This window comes from Mauremys reevesii, linkage group 5 (assembly GCF_016161935.1).
Source record: "Mauremys reevesii isolate NIE-2019 linkage group 5, ASM1616193v1, whole genome shotgun sequence".
Classification (NCBI taxonomy): Eukaryota; Metazoa; Chordata; order Testudines; family Geoemydidae; genus Mauremys; species Mauremys reevesii.
The window spans coordinates 70,440,904-70,467,458 of NC_052627.1; the positions used below are offsets into that span (position 1 = coordinate 70,440,904).

The window sequence follows — 26,555 nt, forward strand, 5'->3', positions numbered from 1 at the left end:
TAAGTAGCATTATATGTGACAGACAGTATCTTGATTAAGATGAACTTTAATTAAGATAAACGAGGGCTGCTTAGTCATCTGTCTGGCATGATGAGACTTGCATCTTCAGACTAATGCTGGAAGTAATGAAAATTTTCCATTTTCTTAGTGAAAGTTCAAATTAGATTTGTGAAGGGTTGCTTGCCCGCCTGTGCTGAAAGTGTACACCTGTTAGAAAGCACTGATGCTGCAATTTCACTACACAGATTTTTCTATGTAATAGGGTTATGCTGACTTCCCAGCTCATACAAGGAGGTAAGTCAGCAGTCTGTTCCAGAAAGAATGCTATTTAAACAAAGCTAAGCTTAATTGTTACTGATGCAAATAGTCCTTGTTTCTTCATTAATATGACAGTCATGGTGTAAGCGGGCGGTACTCACCCCTGCCGCGCCGCCTGCTGGTTGGCCGCAGAATGTCCCTCGGTCCAGCCCTGGAGCGCCCTCAGCAGGCTGGTGACCCGCCTGTTCTTTGGCCCCGGCGTCCCTCCCTGGACCCGGTGCCCCCTATCTATGGTTGGGTCTCCCCCTCCCAGGGGAACCCCACGCTTCTATCCCCGCCTTGCCTCAGTAGTGGCTACTGACAGTCATGGTCTAGCCCCACACCCTGGGGCAGACTGCAGTATCAGCCCACTCATCACAGGCAAGGGGGTTTGGACCTGCTGCTTCGTCCTACCCCTGGGCTGCCCTCTGCAACCCACAGTACCTATGGCCCTTCGCTAGGCCGCAGCCTGGGGCTGTCCTAGCTAGAGCTTCCCTGGCTCCTCAGCCTATTCCCCAGCACTGCTTCCCTCAGGTACCTTGTCTTAAGCCCTAAGCAGCCAGGCCCATCTCTCTCTAGAGCCAGAGAGAGACTCTGTCTGGGCTCTGGCTTCCCTGCCTCTTATAATCCCTGTTCCTCAGTTTGGGGCGTGGCCCCAGCTGCAGCCACTTTTCCCATCAGTGCAGCCTCCAGCCACAGCTCTCAAGCCCTGCCAGGCTGCTTTCTAACCCCTTAAAACCCCGGAGCAGGGTCCACCCTGCTACACATGGCTTTTGTTTTATTGTGGGATTTTGGGGTGGGAGGCAGCAAAGAGTAATTCATTTAGGGATATAGTGTTGCAAATCATATAATGTATATATATTTTTTATTTTAATTCTGACATTTTGCCTTAGTAGTACTAAGCACACCTTTGAGTAACAATTCATTAAGCTGCCATTTTGTATGTATAGGAAAGATAGATTTTGATCTTGAGCAATGTTAAAATTAAAAAAAGGCAAATGAAAATAACCAATTTCATAAAGGTATTTTTAATGTTAACTGCCTACTGTTCTGTGTGGTGGTATATATTTAATGTGGAATTTTCCATTTTTTTAAACAAAATATATTGAAGGCTTGTCTTTAAGAAAAAAGTATTATTTGTGTGTCCTGATCCTGCAATGGTGCATATGATTTCACAGAGTTACTCGTGTTTAATGTGACCAAAAATGAGGCCCAAACAGCCTGTGAGCCGGAAAGGTTGTCATGGAAGTGGAGAGACTGTACTAGATACCTTTGCTTGCCAATTAATTTTAATACTCCACCCACCCATCCCCATACCATCCCCTATAGAATACCTGATCATGTTGTGCTTGATGAGGACGTGTGTGTGAAAATGTCAATTCAATTATAATTAAAAAACAAACAAAAACAGCCCAAACAAATAGACAAAAGTCCAATAAAACTAAAAAACAATAATAGGAGAAACAATATGAGGATTTCACCTTCCTGGTTTTGTTGTCCTTACACAGTAACATATTTGTGGAGAAAAATATATGCAGACTGATATTTTTATTGTAGATATCTATATTTCTTTAAATATTCTTTGTCCGGACACGACACACTCTGCCTGTTTTGCAATGCTGTACATAAGAGAAGAGGAGGGTTGTTCCTGTCTCTGCAAACTCTCATCTTTCACTTTAAAACATATGATGGGGCACAAGTATTTTGATAGTCCTCACCATGAAAATGTACATTGCATTCAGATAGCTTAAGATGTCTCACTCCTTGAGAATATTTTTTGATAAATCAATGAAAATGATAAATGGCATGTAAAAACACAGTTTGGGCTGGCCTAATCTGGGATCTGATTTATTAACGTATTGCTGTCTAAAAGTAGAATGTCACCTCTGAACTGTGCCTTGCCTGTATGCTTTCCAGATCAGAAACAAAAGCAGCGAGTCAAACTTTTAAAAACACACCACCACCACCCAAGTACATATTTTATGCCTTAACATTTCCTGTTACTCTAAACAGCATTAGTCCTTTCTCAAAAGTGCTGTTCTTTTGGATCATTTAGTGAAAGACATACGGTTTGGGCAAATTTAATTTTATTGTTATTGCTGTAGTCATGGCATTAAATTTCAGCTACATCTGTGCAGAGATCACTGTTCACATAAAGGCTTTATTAGGAGTGAAGAAATAAGTATCCTGATACCATTCTTGCTTCCGAATGATTCAAGATACTAGTTAAGCAACATACTCCATTCAACTCTCATTAATGCATTTTTGAAAGGAAAACAAGGCTCTAAATCAAAGTCTGAATTTTCAAAAGCTTGAGTGGTGCATGCAAGCCTGTTCCTTCTACATGTGTGTATTTTGGGCCACAGGTGGCAGATAGGCTTGCATGGATAGGATTATCAAAGTGGCATATTTGTTCTAAAGGATGGACTAGTAGAATAATAAAATAATAATAATTAATAGCTAGCTCTTATATAGTTCTTTTCATCAGTAGATCTCAAAGCACTTTACAAAGGAGGTAATGAAAAAAGACTCACAAGTGTATTAGAAAATAAACTATTCAATTCACTGCTATTCATGGCATCTTACTGTTCATGACTGATGAAAAATTGAACAGTGACCATGTGTCCATGAAAAATATTTGAGAATTTTGTAAATTACTGCAATTGTTATATTCATTATTTGCTATTCTTTATTTTCCATTTATCATTCATTATTCCCACACTAAGAAAGATTCAGAGAGAAGCAAAACCATATGGTGTGGAAGCTCAGTTGTTCATTTGCAGAGTCGGTAAAAAAATCTTGAAATTCAAATCTGACCCATTTTTTCTTTTAAAAAAATGTGATTCCCCCCCCCCCCATCAGTTCTATCCATTTGCATAATTTGCTGAATGGACTTTTCTGCTTTGCAAAAGGTTCATGAAGCCAAAATTCAACAAATTATATGTTTGACAAATACTATTTGCCCCAGCTCTGATTATGGGAGTGGCCTAAATATATCAATGCACAGGACATTTTCAGAACTGTGTGGGGCCAAAGGTGACTAATTGAATGAGCACACGGAAACTGGTTATGGTTTTGTCAAGTGCAAGCCAGGAGGCACAGATAACCTCTAATCAACCTTCCATGGGGCTCAAGTATGTACTTGTGCAAGAGAGAGAGAAAAAGACAGAAGTTTTAGTGGGAGTTTTAGGGGCAAGAAACCTCCTCTCGCTCACTAACATCATGGCCTTATTTGTGTCTGCTTGTCCTTGGTATATATGGAAACCTCCCTCTTGTGTTCTGCTGTGAATATCTACAATGTTGATCCTGGCTGCAATTGTCTCATAACCCTTGCTTCTGACTAACATGCAGTACATGGTCCTACAACAGCTTAGGCTCCAGTACTTCACTGAGGAAAAGTTTTACCTCTTTCTCCTGGTTTAAGATCTACACCGGGGAGAGGGACCATGTCCCATGTGGTCTGAAACTGAGGCTGGGACTTGCTACCCCAGAGCAGCCGCACACTATATCTTGGTTAGTGCCTGAGGGAAACCTAACTAACTTCTTTCCTGGCCTGCTGCTCTTCATTCACATTTGCTGCTTGGTGTAAGTGCAGCATCAACCAAGTATTGAATGCAGTCCACTAAGGGCAGGTCTACACTAAGGGCGGGGGTCGAACTAGGGTACGCAAGTTCAGCTACATGAATAGCGTAGCTGAACTCGAAGTACCCTACTTCGAACTACTTACCCATCCAGACGCCGCGGGATCGAAGTCCGCGGCTCCAAGGTCGACTCCGCCACCGCCGTTTGCAGTGGTGGAGTACCGGAGTCGACCGGAGCACACGGGGAGTTCGAACTATCTCGTCCAGATTAGACACGATAGTTCGAACTCCGAGAAGTCGAACTCACCGCGTCGACCCGGCAGGTAAGTGTAGACTAGCCCTTAGTCTCGCAGACTAGTGGGGGAGAAGTTCACACTGGCCTTTATCCCTTCTTTAAAAAAAGAAAATAATTTACAAGATTCTACAGCTATGAATCTAACATTGTGTACAAAAAATAAAATAATTTATTTAAAAAATAGTGGTCCTGATTCTCCTGACTTACAGCAATGAAACTCCATTGACTTCAGTAGAACTACTCCAGATTCCCTCTGGTATTAATGGAAGAGGAAGCTGGCCCTTTATTATTTGGAGAAAATGTATATAATCACATGCATACAGATTGTAATGCAATGTATAAGCCTAATGGAAAGTGCATGCTCTGTGTTCAACCTGTATTTCATATTTCCTGACTTTTGAGTGCTTCATTATGAAACCTTAATGTCTCTTACTACATTCACAGATAGGACCATAGCTTTTAAAATACAGCCCCGAGCAGAGCTAACATGGGGTCCTGTGAAGAGTACCAGAGAGAATCAGGCCAGCACAATCTCTATCCAGGGCTGATACACAAAAAGGGTGAGCTATCTGCATTGTCCTCTATCACACCGGCCCTATATCCTGGATAGGTGTGGAGGTGGGGTAGACTCATGACCCTGCCTCCTCCTTGTCCCTTCCCACCTTCTTTTAGACATGCTGTTCTTGTGGGGGATGGGGAGCAATTCTAGCACCCCTTAGAGTGCTAGGATTGCTATTGTCAGTGGGATTGGGGCAGCCATACCATGTATAAGGGAAGTTTCTAGTAGCTGTGCAGAGACCTCTCGTGCTCCAGGGATATAAATATATATAGCATCATATATGTGTATATGACGTATTTTGTGTGCCATCTCTGCATAAAGCAATGACATCTATGGAATGGGCCAAAGTCTAGTATTTTCCACTAGCTAAAGTATGTGATTTCAAACAGGAATTTCCTGAAAATAGCTTTGTACTTTCATCTTTCCAAATGGGAATATTATATTGAAAAATAGTTGTATGAACGTCAGGTATTCTCATGAAATAATGAAGTATTGTTTCTATTAAGCAGAACAAAATATCATACATACAATATCAGTTCAAGAAAAAAAACCTGAGCCAATAAGTCAGATTCTAGGAAAGTAACTAAAGAGAATATAAACCAGAAGTATAAAAAGTTTTAGGGTTTAAAGCAATTAACTGCACAGTGATTTTATTTTCCAGGGACAACACTTACTTATAGTCATATTTATTTTTCAATGTTGTTCAGATCGGGGCTGGTTAGTGCCTTTCTCCCATTCTTCTAGGTAATGGGAGGATATTGTGCAAAGCACTGGCTGTGAAATTCTTAGTTGTCCAGGAAGAGTGAAACACAATGTATCAAATCTCTCCTTCCTCCACCAGCAGGGTATATAAATCTGTGCATGTTTAATTTTGCCCAGTGACACTAAGGCAAAGTACTGCTGGTACAAAAAGTACCATGCATAAATCCTAGATGCCTAATATCCTTGTGGTATGCTGGAAGGTCAGACTAGATGATCAGAATGGCCATATCTGGCTGGAAAATCCATAAAGCAGCCATGGAAAAAAAGTTTTCAGGAAAATGGACTTTCTTCTTTTCCATCAACATTTGTCATATTTTTTGTCAGGGAAAAGGTAGGTTAAAAAACTCCACAAACAAAGAAATAAAAACCACCACACCCAACTCCCCTGAAAACCAACCATTTTTGGTAAAAAAAACAACCCTATTTGGGGTTTTTTTTGTTTTTTTTTTTCCAAACACAAACTCAAAATGTCATTCAAAAGCCATTTCCTGTGGAGATTTTAATTTAATCAAAAAGGCCATTTTCTCATGAAAAAAAATTTGATTGAAAATTTTAAACCAGGTCTCGTTTCTTAATTCTCAGCCAAAAAGACCCAGGGCTACAGCAACTTAATGTACCTAGCTGAAAAGGATGTAGAGATGAGTAGATCTTGCTGGTATCTCCTAATTTTGTGTAATTCCTTATCCTGACATTTGTTGCAGATATGCATGAAGGAACTTCTCTAGGGGAGATGAGCAGCTTCTCAGGGGAAAGAAAATTCTGTTTGATGTCTAGCTTCTTGCCTCCCTCCTTCCCTCCCTGTGTTTTTGGCCCCATCTCTCTGTCCCTGCACCCACACTTGCAATCATGCAAAAAAGTGATGATGCCCCTAGCCTGACTCATCTTAGGCAGCAAATATACTAAAATTGGAATGATACAGAGAAGATTAGCATGGCCCCTGCACAAGGATAACATCCAAATTGGTGGGTGGGATAGTTCAATGGTTTGAATATTAGCCTCCTAAACTCAGGGTTATGAGTTCAATCCTTGAGGGGGCCCTTTAGGGATCTGGGACAAAAATCTGTCTGGGGATTGGTCCTGCTTTGAGCAGGGAGTTAGACTAGATGACTCCTGACGGCTCTTCCAATCCTGCTATTCTATGATCTACCAAAATCAGGCACCAAACCTATCAGCATTGCTTACAGGAACAAGAATGCTCCCATACAACGTCTCAGGTAGTGAGGAAATTTTTATTTGTTTTTTTCCCCCTAAATAACCAGACACCATTAAAACCATGGATTCAAACTGTTATAAAAGAGCTTTTTCTAAAATAAAATGTAGTAATAAAAAGTACAGTACCATAACACTATTTTTTCCTACTTTCACAGCTATAGCTTCATTATATCTTTCTTCATATCTTCAGTGTTTATATTCTTCCTTTACATCTTCCATCCTATGTTCCTCTTTTTTTAAATAAAATCCTGCTACATGATCTTGACTAGTTCCTTCCCTCCAACTGTCTCCTTCACCCCATCTTCATTCTGTAGAAATGACCCTGAGCATGGTCCCTACTCACCCCCTTTAACTAAATCTAAAGGTCTCTCTCTCTCTCTCTCTGGCCTCCATCCTTCTTAATCTTTGTGCTGTCTTTAACTCTATTTACCACTTGCTGTTCTGCAAATGAGGAGCACAGAGCTTTGTCTGAGTTCTCTTCACAGCTATAAAATAAGCTAATGGGAATTGTAACCTATGAAAACAGTATAAATGAACTCAAGGTGCTCTGCATTGACTTATAGAGTAGGCTTTGGAGTATGGTGATCAAAAAGTTAAATGTTTGAATAAATTGTCAGTTCTGAAAATATGTGTAATAAAGAACTCACAAAATCCATTACACAATTTCCTTGCACTAAGAAGGCTGAGTACTGCTATATGCTTTTTGAATGGAAAAATAAAAAGCTTTCTATGATCTTTATATCCTACTGATTGGAGTTTGAAATATAATAAACATGTTTTAAAGCTTCATCATGAAGCCATACATAGATAAGAATGATGGTTAGACTGATGAAAGCAGTTATTCCTAAACTCTGTTCAGACAATCCCTCACTTACAAAAGTGATCATGTTTTCTCAGAGTAGTTTGAGATGATTATCACATTTAATATATAACTGCACTGTTTTTAAAAATGCTTGTCTTTAATTGATGTTAAAGATTAAATCACTAGAAAATTAAGAAGCCTAATCTTATGCCCCTCACCCTACTTTGTAGTGAGTAAAGAATGTATAGTAGTGTTGGTGTGCACATTGGATTATTATTCTGCTCAGAGTTACTCTGAAAACATCTTTTGTTTGTTTTTTAGCACCCACTTTCTGGTAAGGATGGATACATACAATAAATCTTATTTTAATAACTTGCTACAAGCACTGTACATTTTACATGATCATCATGCTCACAGTACCATAAGCATCATTCTTTAAATAACTAATTGCATGTTTCAATGTCCCTGAAACAAACAATGCTATGTTTTTAGAATACATAACAAGACTAATATAGAATCTAGTGAACTCTTAGGGCAAAATTCTGTCCTATGGTTGAACAGAAGAGTGTGTGTTAAAAACTGTTAGAATTATATTTCTACAAAGTCATAAAATGAATAGTATTTAAAAACAAACACAAGGAGAGAAGGTGATGGGAATCTTTACCTTTCACCAGGCTCTTTCCACAGTACTCAAGAGAGTGCGAGGAAGCATATCTAGCTAATGTTCTTGTGCACACACAAGTGAGCACAATCATTAACTTGGGGATTGTGTCCATTGACTTCAGGGTTACACAACTGTAAATGAAAGAAGAATTTAGCTCCAGTTTTACTACTTCAGAGGGAAATTAATTGGCTTTATTAGAGTTGTGTGACTCATAGCTGAACTGTTAACTGCAGTGGTGAAGCCCCAGTACATTCACATCCAAAATACAAGTTTGTCCTACTGGATCCATATTAGGCTTATCCTCAGCTGAATTTTCATTTTATATTCCAAATTTGTCTGATTGTCTCAATGAGGTTTGATAGAACGGCGGCAGCTTACATCTGTGGATGCTTTGCTATTGCCTCATGCTGAAGCCATCAGCTATAATCAACTCAAAAGAGCATGAGTCACTGTCATAGTACAGCTGCAGCACAGGATTTGTGGATCACAGACTTGCTTAAATCAGTGAAGAGAGGAAGGACAGAAATAAGTCAAGAGCCTAATATACAGAAAAATAAGGGGTGTTTTTCTCTTTTAATTTTAAATCCATTATAAACTGGAATTGTTCTTTTTACAAAATTCCAGGTAACAGATAACTATTAGTCATTCCAAATAACTCAAGGGGGCTGTGATTTGAAAGTGCTATCCTGAATCCACCCACCCTCAATTGATTTACATGGGATCCGATGACCAGTTTTAAAGGCTCTTGACGCCACCTGTGGTTAGTTTCCACCAATCAGCTCCAGCTAGGGCTCTAATATTTTATCCCATAGTCCCCAATTTTTTGTTTTTTACCACTAAAAATAGTTTGCCTTTTTCACTTCTTCTGGCCTGGAGAGTTAAGCGCATCTGTAGGGTCACCAACACCAGCCACCAATGAATACATTAACACAGCCAACATGACTTAGAAACACCTAACTCAAAAGAATAACAAACTTGTGTTTGGTAGTTTTCCCAGCCATCTCATTGGGAATGTACCACTAAGTGATGAGGTATAAACCCATAATTCAGAAGTAGTCACATGTTCACTCACAAGGTTAATGATAGTATCTACCAACAAGTTCTGCTGCCTTCTTCAGAGGAAACCCTGACTGTAAATAAATACACCTTAAAGGTAAGAGTGCCCAGTGTTTACTTTGTAATATCACGGTAGGATATCTGTAATGTGTATCCTGTGATTTGAGTGTTCTCTCCTTATCAGGTTTCCTATAAAGTTTTAATACAGGTTTTAAAGAAAATTAGGATACTCTTTTGTATTATTCCTTTATTAATTGGACTTTATTTTCCAGTGTCTGATTGCTCTGTCATAGTCATTTTTAAAAGAAATATATGAAACAGGATTATTTTGTTTGGCTGTTTCTATGAACAGTGGCTGTAAATCTACATCTAGGAAGAGGGAAAAGGTTAGTAGGAAGGAAAGGTGATAATGCCTTTTACATGTAAGTATTGGGCCTACAACTAGGAAAAGTATTCATAATTTTTTGGGACAAATCTAACTCATTTTATATTTGTGAACTTCTGCAAACAGGCTTTGATATTTTCCAATGTGTAGGGAGCTCTATGCACTTTCCGAAATGGTGGTAGAGCTCTATTGCAATATTAACACCTAGTTAAAGTATACCTGAGTCAGTCAGAACTGTTTCTGAGTCTACATTTTCAATATGCCTCAGCACAAAGTTGGTTTCATTATAGTTTTATCAAGGTATAAAACAAGTCCCCCTCTTTCAAATAATTAAGTACATTCTTAAATTTACACCTGTGAGTAAACCTAAGCATGTACCTTATTGTTTGCAGGATTGGAGCCTAGGGATCCAAGTGTAAGGTCCCATTAGGGATAAAAAAGAATGTTTGTTTGTTTTGTTTTTCAGAGTATGTGTTCAAGAGGGGAAGGGGGATATGTTTTATGTGGAGCAGTGATGGGCAGGCTGTATAAAGAATAAACTTTTTTTTTTTAAAAATAGTGTTTCAAGTCAATCTAAAAAGGAAATCATTTTGTGAAATTTCATAGAAGTCAGTAAAGATCATTTTTGTCGACAAAACCAGGAAGTCAATAAATCAACAGAGGGGATGACTTTTTAACCAAAAGGTCCTGTTCTTGCATTCCTTGGCTGCTCCCATTTACTTTGGTTAGCATTTGGGATATAAAAGGTAGCAGAGAGAACTCCAAGGTAGCTGCTTAATGTAATCTGGCATGTTTGTTACTTTCAGGGTGGAGATATTTACTACAGCCATAATATTAGTATATAGTGTTTTCATCTTGATCTGTGAACTAGAAACAAATAGTTCATTTTTAGCCATTATTTAAAAACAGTCAATAGATTCTTAAATAAAATAGGAAGGGAGATGTGGAGTAGAAGCAAGTATCTTTAGCCCCGATTCTGCAACTGTGCAGCCCACTGTGTGAGTGTAGGACGCATCTTGTATAAAATCCCCAGGCACAAAGGGCTGCCCATGTGAATCCAATTACGGTATCAAGGACACTATCAAGTTAATGCACTGGATTTTGTAAATGTATTCGAAAATGTCTTCCAAAACAGCTTAACCTAGTGAAATACTTAGCTCTGGTGTGTTTTCTTAGTGTTCCTTATTAGCTGCTTGGTTTAAGTGGGGATAGGGATGAGTAAATTCCTTTGTCATTCTTGTTGACTGTAGTCTTATAACATTGACTGTGCTATGAACTGATTTTGTGAATGATTGAAAGCAAAACCTCAGGACCTGAAAAAAATTAGTCTTTTAGGGTTCCAAAGATCATTGACAAGTACATTTTCCCCCAGCTAATATCTCTATATGGTACAAAACTGCATGGGAATAGGGAAAAAATACATATTCAGAGAATGTACCCAGGAGGAATAGAGTGAGTAAAATCCCAGATATCTCTATGTACAGACTTGTGTAATTGGTTAGATTGTCAGCTCTTTTTCAAGTGGTACCCTTCAGTGATTTCTAGTAGGCTGTTTAGAGGCACTTCCCCTCTTTTTCTTTCATTTGTTGTGGCTATACATAGGGCCAATGCTCTTCTACATAGGAACAATCCATATCAGAGAGTGGAAAAATCAGAGTTTTCCACACTGTTTCCTGATCACTATCAGGTGCATTAGATTTGCTGCCCACCCTGAAGAAGTGTCACTCCCTCAAACCTCCAAGATCCACCTGCACTGTCAGCCACCTACCATTCCTTGTTTCTCATGGACAGCATGGCTCCTGAAGGAACAATGCTGCCAGAGTGTCCCTCCAACCAGTTTCCTCCTCAGCAACCTTACGGAGGAGACAGGCTCCACAGTGTGCACAGAAATTTTATGCTTGGGCACTGGAAATCTGAAGATCAGCCAACCATTCCTGACTGAGACTTTCCTCTACCAAGCACAGACAATACAGGGCTTTTGAGGATGGGATGGGAGGTGATGGTAGCAAAATAGCCAAGAGACAGCATTCCTACACCCTTCCCCCCATTTGTCAAGGTTGAATCCCCAAGCTGAGGCTCTCTCCAAAGGTACATGTGAAATGGAGCGTAGTGGCCATTGAATGAATGTCTATAATTATCAGAGGATGTAAAAGAATATTTAGGAAGATCAATAATGTTAATTTTCCAGAAAAAATCACATGTAAGCCTTCAAATTAATACTACAAATCTTTTCTGTTTTGGTTGTTTTTTGTTTTGTTCCTTGGTCAGATATTTCTAAAGTAGCTGCCACTTTGCCAAGTCTTGTTAACGGCAAAAGATCAGTCCATCCTACTACTTCAACTGATTAGTTAACAGCAGGGTTGCTCCTGATGGTGCCACAATCATATTTCAAGAAGCAGAAAGGCATAACCCCCACCCCCAAACTTTCCAGGTATACTCAGGAATATTGCCCTGCCACTGCTATGCTTTACCAGCTCTTTGAGAACACAGAGATTTCTAGGGTCTGAGCCTGTAGCTCTTACTCACTTGAATAGACCTGTGAAGTAAGGGAACTACTCCCATTAGACAGGGCTTCAGGATTAGGCTTTAGGTCTCTTGGATTAAATCCACCCCTAAGAGGGAAAATAATTATTGATTAAACTGTCTTGATGGTGAAAGCACAAACTGAAGCTAAAGAGGCACAAGACATTACTAAAGTTTAGGAGACGAGTCTTTTTATTCAGAGGGCAACTATTGTGGAAAACAGACAGAAGGCAGTGGACATATTCAGAGAAGGTTTTGATGAGAGCTTTGAGGCAAGGTTCAAAAACCACCAGAGAGGGGGATGGATCCCCAGCTTCTTCCCTGGGTTAGTCTGCTGACTATTTTTAAATCTTTCCCAATCCAGTTCAGAGAAATCTCAGAAAACACTGATTCTCTTTGGGCTTCAGAGATTTTAGTATGTGATGCTGTGCGTTAGTCTACCGATTTTAAAAGACAATATTTTATCTAGTTATAGTACTATTGAACACGTTGGCACTTTCCCTACGCTACCCTATTTAGGTAGAGAGGGAACTCTCTATCAATACTCAGAAAGTAAACACTTTATTCACCTCAAAATTCACCTCTGCTATGAGGTATACAGAAAGGTGGCATGGTTAAGTAGATGGTTCAGTTGTGATTAATGCTACCAACTGTGTACACAGCTAATCTAGGTTAAAATGAGCTATCCCTCCCCCCCCTTATCTTGTGTCCTTCCCCTGCCTAACTGTGGTGTTTTGTTTTTTTCTGCCTACCTCTTACATCTTTCATTAAGTCCCTTATTGTATAAGTTACTCAGCACCTTATACTGAAGTCATTTGACTTAATGGAGTCCCTGTGGGCATGGATTCACTTTCAGGATTGGGATCTTTGACTGTCAGCAATTTGAGGCTGGGACTGGCACTGACTAACTCAATGGAATTTCTACCTGATTAAGGCTTCTAGGTGTTACTGTGGTATAAATATGAATACTTTTCCTTAATCCACAATGGTTGTATTTCATGTGCTATTGTGTGGCAACTGTAGATAATTATTGACTTTTGTAAATTATTGTGTGGAAATAAACTATAGGCCCTTAATAGAATGTGATTTGGGATTTTTGCAGTAGCTGCAGCTTTTAACCCCTCTAATTCAACAGTACCAGTCTACTATCTGGCAGCAATGTCTCTAAATGCATTTTACTTTTTTACTAAATTTAGACTGGCATCAAACAATTATGTGAGTTACTGAGTCTGACATTCAATTAACACTGTCTTTAAAGGTTTAATGAGAAGTGATAAATTTCTATCCTTTCTTTGGCATATTTTAATTAGCTGTAATTAGGAGTGGATTGACCTGAAAAGATTGTTGTCCCATGGATTCACAATACATTTGTATAATTTATGCAGGCAGAGACAAAAATAAGCTTTTATGGATTGAAAGATCCAAAGGTTATTTAAATAACAATATCTGTCTCATAATAACCTTCTGTAAAGCTCAGGTAACCAGAACATTGAACATTAATATTTTACTGTACTGCAGGCGGTGCTTCATAAATTATATTTATTTTTAGTCTGAAGAATAGGTAAGCATCATAATCTTCATCTGGTGCAAAAGTCTGAGACATTGACTCGACATTTATCTGTAGTGGAATTCTAAATTTCAGGCAGAGAGTTTATGTATGTGTTTTTGAAATATTTATTAGTATATTTAACATGGAATAAAAAAGTAAAGTTAAAAAACCAAATGAAAATATAGCTTTCACTAAGATTAAAACATAGGTACAAACAGCTTTCTTTTTAAAGGCATGCTGCAAAAGTAAACTGGAATCCAACTTTTCAGTGATTGAGATCTTTCTTACTCCATTGAAAGATGGGTTTGTGGTGTTATTTATTACTGGTAAAGGAGGTATTATTTTAATGATGAGAGAAATTTCTATAAGACTGATGCAGACTTGCATTATCTAATGCAGGCAGCTTCTAAAGAGTGGACTTAACTATTAAGAGACATTTGCATCTAATAAAAACGGCTAACTTTTTTCACAATGGTGTCTAATTCTGTTCCTGTTTTAGTCAATGGGCATTTACCCATTGAGTCTTCAATCTGAGTAGAAACAGGATACACTTAAGCTACATTATAAAGATTTAAAAGAAAAATAATAAAAATGAAATCCCCATAAATATTATAAAGCTCTCTGCTATAAAATTGTCAACTGCCCTTCATATTAAAAAACGGTTTTATTAATTTCAGATCTCTGCTTGTAAACCTTGAAATGAAGTCTGGGTTACTTGTGTGATCTAATTTTGTAAACTCCGAGTAGAACACTTGCTGACTTCAAAGTATCTTATGAGGGGAGTATTTGCAGATTCCAGGTGGAAATCACTAGCAGCCCAGTCCTATGAGGTACAAAGTCCCCTTAACTCTGAAGCTAATAGGCACTGAGGACACTCAGTACCCTTGTAGGAAGTATTCAGTGACGTGCAGTGCTGGGCTCTCAATTCCCCCCAAAAGAACTATATTTATGACTCCATAATACATTTGTCTTCTAGGAACAAGCGGAGTTCCTGCCTGCATCTTAGCCTGCACAAGCATTTTACCTTTGAGATATTAAGTGCTCTGATCCACCTTTGCTATCAGAGGTATTTTTTTCTACTTTACATTCCATCTTAGTGGGCAGTGTTAGGGATGTCAAACAACTGTAGCCAAGAGATGTAAAACAGAAATGCCTGAAAGGAATGAGTGTATGGGGTAAGGAGAAGCAGAGCTGAAAATAAAAGGCAGATGGAGGCAACATTCTGAACATCAAGAAGTCAAATGGGACAGAGAAAATGCAAATAAAAAAGAGAAGGAATATGTACCAAGAGAGAACACAGGAAAAGGGAGGTATCTAATATACATATGGCTGTAACTATTGTTTGTTTCAGGAGACAAAGGATTGGAATTAAATTACATCAGTTATGTGATCTCCTTGTGACTGTCACAGATTAAATCTGTCATGTCCAGAGTTAAAAGGTTTGTGAGAACAGAAGCTCTTTGGCTCCTTATATAAGTGAGGTAGGAGAGTTTTGGAAATGTTCCTATCTTCTTCAGGGTAATTTGGATATACTGCTTTCTAGCTCCTCCATTAGTGAAAAGGCAAAACCAAGACTTCCCTACCTTGCGGTATGTATTTGCAAATTCTGCAGAGGAGTTCCGTGAAGTGCTCACATCTGTACTATCTGGAGTTTATTCATACTCTACACTCATGATCTGCATTAAATGTGTTTTGTTACTGTAGATGAGTGTAACAGGGTGAAAATGTGGCAACACAAGGTTATTCAATGGGGCAAGTGAGCCATCCTAAGGTAGAAGTGGGCTCAGAATAGGTGCTCAGGGCTGAGGTGGACAAAAAGGATATCTATTCATTTTTGAGCCTTACTATGAAGGTGCGTAGTAGCAATTCCTTAGCTAGGCTTATGTTCTCAGCAGGGGTACAAAATTCTGCTTTTTCCCCTAACAGTAGGTGGCCAATCAGGGTGAAATTTCACAGGGTTAGTTTTTCTGTGTAGATTTTGTTCGATTTCTCTTCATAATTTTAATAGGAATTATTTGAATTTGGGCTGTGTCTGAAATTTTTCTTTGAAATGTTATACTGTTCATATTTCTCAAGGTCACTCACAGGTTAAAAACCAACACTCCGTGCCTTAGAATTAAGACACATTCTTTTGCTAATATTGTAAAAGATTCTGGGGAAGTAGTTAATATGCAAATGAATTTAATATACAAGAAAAAGAGGGGGAAAGGGTTAATATTTACTAACAGGTCCTAACAGTAGGAAATTAAACCACAATTTTTTTTAGGAAGCAATTGGGGTTGCTCCATACGCAAGATGATTGATACAAACCGACAAAAGCAAGGAACTGTAAAGTTAATACCTAATAATTTCCAGTCCCCTGACAACAAATACACACTTATAATCACCACACCTAACATGGACCATAGATCATGCACCTCAACCTTAACTCTGCCTCCTGGGGATGCCAGCTCTCATTTACTAGCTCTTTCTCCACACAATCCTTTACCAAATTACTCTCTCAACACAACCAACTACTAAACCAACATTCAAAACTACTACTGGGGTGGTGGGGGGAATAATCTGGTAAAGTGATGTATGCAGGAGGGTGAAAATGGGACAGAGTTAAGATTATGGTGCACGGTGTTGTTCTCTGGGAATATGCTTAGTATTAATAGTGACCAGAGTATTTAGATTTAAATTTTCTAGAACCAGAAGTGAGTGTGGTTTTGGTATAGCATGAGCCACTTACTTTAGCTATTTTTAAGACTCCTACACATCACATTTAACCTAGCCCTTATTACTTGGATACCTGGTAGACGGGATTAAAGTAATAAAGAGCTTAATACTGCACACCCGATTCATCTGAGTATCCCCATTGACTTCAACTTGCAATTCTTTCTCTCCTGTAGAGTGAAATTCAAGTTTGAGCTCACACTATGCCCTGCTGTGAGACAAGTAGAGGGCTCCTGCTGTCTGTTAATCCACATAGAACAAGAAGAAAGATCTGTAGGGTTTTTAAAAACTGTTGCCTCCTTTCCCACCTGTCGTCTTGGAATGGTCTCTTTATAGCTAAGCTTGGAGTTGAGCATGGAGGACAAATAAGACACAGCTAACATTGTTTAGGTATAGAACTAGATCATGCCCATTAGTGAGTGGTGTGCCCAGACCTTTCTGTATGTCTGAGTGTAGAGGGCCAGACTGGTGCTCCACCGCCTCACCAACTCCACCTGCCCCCTTTGGAGTGATGTGACTCCCGGGGGGAGAGGGGGAGTGGTGCTGAGTGAGCAGTCCCTAAGCTCCCCATAGTACAAGGACAATGCTATTCCCAATTCTTGTGAAAGGAGTTAAGAAGGCTTCTTGCACCCTGTATGAGAAGTGGGGCCAAGGTGGCCCTCATAAGGAATACCACTGGACTAAATAAAAATGAAAAAAATATGAGACTAGGACTCTGAAAGCAAGAGCATTAACACAGAAGAGGAGACCAGAAACAGATAAAAGAGCATGAAGTGGAGAACTTTGAAAACAGCTGGGAGGAATGTCTTCCTCAGAAGGCAGCTTTAAGATTATATTAAAGTAAGGTTAAGCATCTCAAGTTCAGGTTTCAGTTTAACAGACTTCCTCCTTTATTCATTTGGTCCATTATATTAATTACTATCATTGTCGCCTTTCATTTTCACTGCCTTTTTCCTGTTCCCTTTATGAAAGATAAGTAAATTGTTCTAATTTACTTTGCCTAATGATTGATGACAATGCCTGGTTTAATCACTCTTTTGATGGCTGTTTCAGTCACTTGTTGAGCCCTGCAACTGAAGTGTAGCATTTGTTAACTCATACTGTAATTTCAAATATGAACAGCGTCTCTTTCCCTGATTTAATACACATGCTTGTAATATAAGAACAAAATTGTGTCCCTACCTTGATATAGACATGAGATATGGAAAAGATCCATTACATCGTCTGCTTTATCCCACTGCAACAGCAGGATTGTTCCTTACAACAAATTTTTAATGCTTTGTTTAGATGAGTGTTAAACATAATAATGGGGCTTTCACCACTTTGCTTGGGAGATTATTCCACAGATAAACAGAAAAGATCTAACTATCAGAAAGCTTTTCCTGACTTTCAGCCTATAATATTCCTTTCTTAGGAGTCAGTTGTACCTCTCCGGAACTGGGCCTTATTGTAACTTCTGTCTGGCTGTGTTTATGATCCAGCAGACACTAAAATTAACATTTTGTTCCTTAATTTTCAAAATGCACATATGAAACTTCAGGCTCTCTCATGGGTGGCAGAGATAAGATGAGCTGGGAGGCTCAACCTCCCCAAAATAAAAAAAAGGCTGGCTAGGATCACCTCTCTCTGGAAGTGCACCAGCCCAGTGCCTGTCTGTCTCCCTGTGTAGATGCCTCAGAATCTCCCTCAAAGTGGGGGGAGAGGGCATCAGTACCTGGGCTCTGGTCCCACCCATGTTCTGCCCCTGCTCTGTCACAGGGCCCTGCCCTCAGTCCACATCTTCCTGCCTCCTCTCCACCTCCTCCTGAAGCCCCATGTTTGGGAGGGCTGCATAGACCAGCAAGGCTGGGTGTATCTGGGGGGCTGCACAGAACAGGGGGGCTGGGTGTGTTTGGAATGCATCAGCCACCACCCCCAGGCAGTGCTAACACAACAACCCAGTGGATTGTTCCCACCATGCCGGGGTGAGGGGGAGAGATTCTCTAGTGAGAGGGTGTGCAGAATGGCAGCCTTTGTTCTGTACTCCAGGGCAGCGCCCACTCAGCCCAGCATAGCTCACACAGAGGCACCTTCCAGGCTGTGGCAGGGAGGGGTGAATGACTGAATTCCCATAAGCAGAGGTCAGGCTGCATTTCCCTAGACTAGATTCTTCAGGGAAATAAATGGGGGTGGGCAGAAGGGAGGATCACAGACTATGGGGTTATGTGACTGTTTAGCACTCACCCCCCCCGCCCAACACCCCCACATTATACTTCCTGCACAATCCCCCCCCCCACCTACACACACACACTATACCCCTTGCCCAACCCACCTACACACACACTATACCCTCCTACTGTTTTCCTGCCTTAAGGGGAAGTGATGGTGTGGAGAGGGGGCGGGGAGGAGCAAGTAGCAGGCAGGGCCTCTGGTGAAGAAGCAGCACGGGAAGAGGCAGAGCAAGGGGAAGACCTCAGGGGTAGAGATGGAGCAGGGGTGGGGCTTTGGGGAGGAGTGGGGAGGTAGGCCCACAGTCCTGGAGTTGCTGCCCGCCACCCAATTCTAGGGAGCTTCTGGCGCTCCTGGGCATAGCCTCCCCAAATGAAAGACACACACTGCCTATGGGATCCCTTATTCTCAATCTAGTTTCATTTTAAATCAAACTATTTTATTTACTTCAGATCTTGACAGTTTGTCATTTGATCAGCTGGGTTGATTCTGCCACATTGTGTTCTGTGTTACTCACTGATCTCATGTCAGATCATTCCAAGATTTGGATCCAGATTAAATTTGCTGAGCTCCAGCAAAATAAGTCTCATAAAATTTGAGGCAAACAGACAGAGCTTTTTTTCCCCCTATGCCATTTCTTATTTGGTAAATCTGAACTACTCCAGCTTTTCTTCTTTCCATTTCCAAGTCAGAATAACTTTCTTCATCATCGCGTCTATCATATGAAATAAACAATTTAAAGAAAATCTGTGGATTTAATTTTTTTTAATGTTGCATTTTGGAAATGTCCTGAGAAGACATGCAGAGCTTCAGCAGATCAGTATCATACATGTGAAAATCACTTCTGAAGGTGAACTTTAGCTTTTTTTCTCCAGTAATGCCCTTGCGTACAAGGGAATTGGCCTTCAGTCTGCAAGGCTTTTTAGCTGGCATTTTTTGGGGGGGGCACTAAAGTCAGTGGGAGGAAAAAGATGAAACCAAATGTCATGAGAATCAAACGGAAAATTATCTTGTTTATGAGCCAGTTTCTGGAATAATCATCATCCCTTAAATACTGCTGCTCATCTCTCTCCCTTATAATTGCCACTGTACTGTCATCAAGGAGGAAAATAATTAAATCACAAATCATCCCCTCACATACTTGAGCTGATGTAATAAACTTCATGCACCCCCGTTTTGAGGGTCTGTTCCACCCATAGGGCATAATGCAACCTCGGTGCATAGGGAAGGAGCAGTGACAAGGGGAACACATTATCTTCACCCTAAACTTGTTGGGATTACTTAGCAAAATTAATGACGACAAATACTAACTTTGACAGACACCTCTTCCAAACTGTGGAATTTCCTACTGGGGCAAGAGAGGCATTTGTGGGGAGATTGAGGGGAGGCCCTGGCCATAACATCGGGGGTGGGGGAATCTTGTAGAGCTTTTACTCCCCCATGTGTGTTCCTGTGAAGGGAAATGTATGTTCCAGGAGCAATGGGGTGAAATTAAGGAGGGAAAAATGTAAGTTTAAAATAAGGAAAACCCTCTTGCAGTGAGATCAATAAGGTTATAGACTAAAATCCCAAAGAAAGTGATAGAAGCCTCATCACCGGCAGTGCTTAGAACCATATTAGACCCCCCCCCCCCAAAAAAGTAGAAAACACAAAGCTGATGAGCTGACAGGGAGATAGAGAGGATGGAGTAAAATAGGACACTTTTTTATCAACTGGAATCTAGCCAGACCACAAACAAACAAGGCAGACCAACAGATGAAATATTGAAAAATAATGAGCAAATATAGTACGGGTATTATGTCCACAGCATAGTCACTGCTCATTAGAAAGCAGCTTAATCAATACCATAAAATCCCTTCCAACTTACTTGGCATATCCACCTCTTTTGAGACAATGCTTATGTATGTTGCTATAACACTACAGTAATATAGCTTAAACTTTTGGGCCAAACACTGTAATGACTTATGCCCAATCCAACTTCAGTACATTAACTGCTCATGGGGGGAGAGCGCAGTATTTGGCTTAGTGGCTGCATTTTGAATGACACTGCAACTAAGGATTCCTCTGGAAATGAGTTTAAAAAAAATAGTGAAGGAAGAGCCTTATTTGCAGGTAATTCCACTCTGTCTTGGTCTCTTTCTGACTCAGCGCTATTAGTAGTAGTAATAATAATACCTAGCTCCTCTATAGTGCTTTGCAGCCATAAAACTGAAAGCTCTTTACAAAGGCAGTCAGATGAAAAAGTAATGTCGTAGCCATGGATATGGACATAGGAACAAGGAAGGAGAAACTATATTTATATGCCCAGACATATCGTTTGGTGGTAGTTAATCAAATGCTCTTCATTCTTAGTAATATATTAAGTATAACAGTGGTAGTATGAGAGCCAGATAGGTTACTTCCTGGTATTCTTCAGCTCAGTTTATCAAAAAAACCTGTAAGGTTATCCCAGAATAAAGCCTGCAACAAAATGCTGGTTCTTGACTATAAATAAGAAAATGGTCCAAAGCAGTACAGAAAATCAAATGGTAAAAGATTAACAACATTAGCAAGGAGTTTAAAACAAAAATTTTGGAGAATTGTTACAAAAATAATCATATTGAAAGCAAAATTTAAGAATGTACAAAGAGGCATGCACATAGTGACAGAACTGTTTAATTTTGTCATGAAGATTGAGAGGATTCCTCATGCCTGGAGAATGAGCAAATTTGTACTAATATTTAAGGGAAAGGAGAAATATAAGGATATGATAACTACCATAGCATTAAATCCATGAGCCACACACTGAAAATCTGGGACAAAGTTATTGATAAGAAACTACAAAGAGAAGTTAAGATTGTTGGCAATCATTTTGGGTTCATGCCAGGCAAGCCAGCAGTGGATGCTATCTTTGCATTAAGATTGCTTGTGAAAAAATACAGCAAAAAGAGGAAAACCCTGCATATAGTATTCATCAATCTTGAGAAGGCTTATAACAACATTTCAAGAAAACTCATCTGGTAGGGAATGAGAATGAAACAGATGCCTGAAGACTATATCAGGCTCATTCAAGCCATGTATAAGGGTGCTGTTATGCTGTCAGAAGGCCATGTGGAGAAACTGAAGAGTTTCTGTAAGGGTCGGAGTACATCAAGGCCCGACACTAAGTCCCCTTTTGTTCACATTGGTACTTGATGCACTTACACAAACCATCCAGAGAGTAGCACCCCGATGCATGCTTTTGCAGATGATGTAGTGCTCATGGTGGAGAGCAAAGAGGAAGTGGAAGAAGATTTAGAGAGATGAATGTATGTACTTGAAAGAAATGGCATGCAAATCAGTGGGGTGGGGGGAAGAGAATATGGTCTGTAGATTCAATGATACCCTGAAGAAAGACAAGAAGACTGTAAATCTGGGGGCAGCCACTACCAAAGATACAGAAATTCAAGTGCCGAGGCTTGATAGTACAGGATAACAGTGAACTTATAAACAGTTCAGGAAAGGCATAGACTAAATGGAGAGAAGTGAGCAAAGTGATCAATTGAAAAGTAATATCTAGAAGACAGTAATTAGCCCTGTACTTTTGTATGGCTCCAAATGCTAGGCACTGAGGAAGAGATGGGATCAGATCTAGAATAAAGTGGAAATCAATGTTAAAATACTTGGGTACTTGGAGTTATAAATATGAATCATATTTGGAACAAACCAATTTGGGGAAGTGTGAAGGTGGTACTAATTATAGAAAAGCTGAGGGAATCCAGCCTTAGATGGTTTGGACATTTGGAATGAGTATTGGAAGAATATATAGGAAACAGGGTGTCAAACTTAGAAATGGAGGGTAAGAAAGCTGTTGGAAAACTCACAATTTGATGGATGGATGAATGTCATGCAAAAGGATCTTACTAGGTGCAGATTTTCTGAGGAACTCCTTCAAGTCAGACTAGACTGGAGAAGAAGGACTTGAAGAGCCAACCCCATATAGATGGGACCAAGACTAGAAGAAGAACCAATTATTTTATACCATTTTTAAGTTTTACATTCCATTGTTTGCCTTGTGCTCTTAAAATATCTCATCTATTGATTCTGTCCTTTTTTTTTTTTTGCTTGGCAAATATTTTTTTTCTTTTTGAATGGAGCTGCCATTAACATTGCTTCATTCTATTTTAGAAGACAAAGTAAACTAAATGGGAACTTTTCAAACAAAAACATCTTTTGGCACTTCCATCACAGAAGATGCCATCACAGCCTTTGGGAAAGTGCTATGTGAGTAGAGAAAACCCAAGCACATGGCCACATTTTGTTGTGTATTATTGTACACTGGTGTAAATCCACAGTTACTCCAATGGCTTAAGTGGGGTTACTCCAGATCTACACCTGAGATCACAATCTGGTCCCAGGAGTCATTTTCTTTAAAAAAAAAAATTCTGTGATGGAGTGGCGTTTTTATCAATGCTATTAATTTGGAAAATCTTTCCCTGAATCTGCCTGCCTGTGTATCTCCAGATGTATTTATATCATCATCATGGTATCTGATTACCTAAGTGCTCATGAAAGAGAAATGGGCTTTAGCCAGACATAATGAAGACAATCAGTGCAATTCAGTCTTGCCCTGACAAAAATATCCCTGTTGCTCAAGTCTTGAAAGCTCTTAACTACAAGGACAGTCGTTATCCTTCATTATGGAAGAATATGATATGCAACGTCATGGAGATTAGATATGGAGAAGCAGGGATGTCAACTTGCCCATAATTGTGGATGTGGTCTGCCTGCTCTCCTTATCCTCTGGAGTATCCGTTTCAGCACTTCCCATATTGGTCTGGGGATGAGCATGACCAGCCATGGGAGATCCATCTTTTTCATGGCGTTAGTTAATTTGTGTTCACTTTTATTGCCTGTGTTCATCTTCAGGGTTAGAAGAAATGTACTTGAGTTCAGAAACAGGGATTGTAAAAAGACATTTTTCAATCTTTTTAGAAAGTATTTTGGAAGAAGTTTTAGTTGTAAATTGTTTTCATGAAGCATTTACCAGATGGTAGGAAAACACGTTAATTGTGCATTATGTGGAGTGAACAGTGTCCTATAATACAGATACACAGCTTGTTCAATAAAGTGTTAATTCTTTGCTGAACATCCATCAGTTAAAAATCTCTTACTGTAGTTTTAGTAGATGAACATAGTCTCAGGCATCTTTTATTTCCTTTTCACCTCCTTCAGAGAGAAGGATTCCCTCACTTCTGATACCATGTAATGGGAGGACAGGAACACAAAGAACCATGTTGTAAGCAGCAACTGGAGAACTCCCTGACCAGGAAAAGATCCCCCACTTGTTAAGTCCCCAACTGCAGCACATTTTGATCGTCTTTGGACCAGGAACTCTATAATCACTCCACCCATATGGGTGTATGGAGAACTGTAAAGGGAAGCTACTGATTTTTGTTTTTTTTTAATCTGAGGTCTTATTTTTATTCTGATAATCAGAAAGCCAGTTCTTGCTCTCTCTTACGTGTGTATGACTCTCGGAGACCCAAATAAGAAGTATGGCCATGGAAATTAAGTCAAAACTTGGTCCCTAATTTATAACTCTAGATTGTACCTTTTAAAAAAAACTGGAAAGAGGTAGAGAATTAGTAGTAACTTTCCACAGTTGTGTTCCACACTGCAGTTGCTTGTTGCATGCTATAACAAATTTAAGAAAATATATTTTCCAAAGGGGACATAACTGAACAAACTAGTTTTTAGTCTAGGAAACACACATGCAGTCTTTGACATAGTCAAATAATCAGTGTTCTGTTTTTTACGTGTCTTTGCAAAGCACTGAGTATTTTTAAAAAAATAATATAAACCTTAAAATCATATATGAAACTCCCAACACTGATTTATATTTCTTCCCCTCATAGTCTATAATCAGTCGTAACAGCCCATACTGTCCCACCCTCTTCCGACATGTTTCATTTTATTGTGATCCTGCCATAGCTGGCCTGGTGAGGTGGTCTGTAAGGTTGGCATGCCCCAAAGAAATTCTAATTACTGAGATGGCAGCCCCGTTCTTCGCTAGCTTTAGCTTCCATATAGCCTCAAAGTTCAGTGTTGGGTAGACTGCATAGCAATCTATTGATGAAAGAAGAAAGGCATAGATGAATGCAATGAGGTTCTGTATCCAAAAGAAATAGTGGTTTCTGTCTCACTAGGTGAAGATGGAACACAAAGCACTCATGGCTACCATTACCTGAGCATCTAAGGAACCAAAACAATCCATATGGAGTTGGTTGATTGTTGCTTACAGTTGCATGCTATAAGTTTACATGCTGTTTACAGGGATTAAAATGTACATAGCCATGCTCAAAAGAGTCTTCAAGCTAAAGGGCCTTATCTTCTCCCATTGTTGTCAATGGAAAAAGTCCCTCCCATTTGCTTCACTGGGAGGACAATTGGGCCCTAAATTAAACACTGACTATGAATACAGATAAAGAAAGGGATAGAAATTGAGAGAACAGAGGGACAATGCATAAAATCTCATATGAAAGTGTAACTGTTTTTTTTTCTTATTAGCTATGTTTTTCTTCAATCTACCTTCAAGTATATTTTTAATAATCTGAGAAGAGCAATGAAGAATGGTGCTTACGTAACCCACAACAGGTCATGGCCTTTTATTAATTAGACTTCAGTTATGAGGATCAATTTTGGTAACAATTCCCTTTTTGCATCCTCCAATATCTCAGTAGTTTTAAGATGTGGATCTATTAAACCAGTAAGTGTCCCAAACTGAGCTAATGCATAGAAGGAAAAAAAAATTTCTCTTGCAAGGGCAGGGAGAATTCAGTGAGGCATTTTATTATCATGGCAGGTGAGTCAAGTTATAATTGGCTCAATTAGCACACTCCCAAGGTGATAAATCCTTTACTTGCACTCAAAATAAATGAAATTCTTTTTCCACATATGGAAATCAAATCACTTCCAGTTTGGTGGTCCTATCAAAAAGCCACCTGCTGATCATTCTATCTGAGAGCAGGGACAAATGAGCACTGGCTTTGGAAGTGAGATTTCATCCATGCCGTTAAATACTCATTTAACCAGTGGCTCCAGATAAAAAGTAAAATGATCAACACAATCAAATTTCACTGAAGTCCATACAGAATACAAAGGATAAACAGCAGAAGAGGCCAATCATGAGCTACAGAATTTCTAGTAACAAGCAAACTGTAGCATTATACATGGAGGTACCAAAGTCCCAACCCCTTGTAAAGTAGGACTCCATCTACCAGTGCACATACCATGTCATGCAACTAGTATGAATATTGCTTCAATCTGGAATTTGTACTGAGAGCTAGAGTTCTTCCATACCTGTCAGTCTTTTTAATCCTGTTTTTCATGATGGTTTTCATTAATTAATAACATCTAGATTTCTGATGTATTAAAGTAGCACATTGGTGTGTTTGTGATCAAGTTTTGAAGATCTCTTCATCTGAAATGATCTTTTTAGGCCTTTTTGACAAGGTACTTGGGGGGAAATTACTGAAGTGTACCACAGAAAATAAGCAAAATAAATTAAACTATTTTGGGACTCTGTACGACAGAAAAAAGTGCCCAGCACATTGTGGGTGCTACCAGAATAAAAATAATAATAAATTCACATAACAGCATGCCTATCATTATATGGAAAGACTACTGAAAGGGACACTGGACATGGATAACTTCTGAGGGCCATAGGCTTAAAAAAGTTCAGGAAATTAATTTCAAGACTTTTCCTAGTGAGAGGAAATCAAGATCTATTCCACAGAGAAAGTAAGTGAAAGACAACTGCTCATGCAATATGTGGCAGCAGCATCAAATGGGGTTTAATCCTGCTGGCACCACAGCATTGCTGAAAGAAGTGCAGGAAGCCCCAAAACATTAGGGCTTATATTATGTGCAGAGAGGCTTCCACATAGCTAGACTAAATATGAGTAACACTTACTTGTTTAGTAATGT

General features: G+C 39.4%; 1 long non-coding RNA gene and 1 other non-coding gene across 2 annotated transcripts; both read left to right on the forward strand.

Moving 5' to 3' along the window:
- The first annotated feature begins 6,368 nt into the window (after positions 1-6,368).
- Positions 6,369-6,480, forward strand: LOC120407212. Its single transcript, XR_005599842.1, has one exon. It is a non-coding gene; the product is annotated as a U6 spliceosomal RNA (small nuclear RNA).
- A 2,497-nt stretch (positions 6,481-8,977) lies between these two features.
- Positions 8,978-23,947, forward strand: LOC120405661. Its single transcript, XR_005598753.1, has 3 exons — positions 8,978-9,325; positions 14,662-14,751; positions 23,802-23,947. It is a non-coding gene; the product is annotated as an uncharacterized LOC120405661 (long non-coding RNA).
- The last annotated feature ends 2,608 nt before the right edge of the window (positions 23,948-26,555 follow it).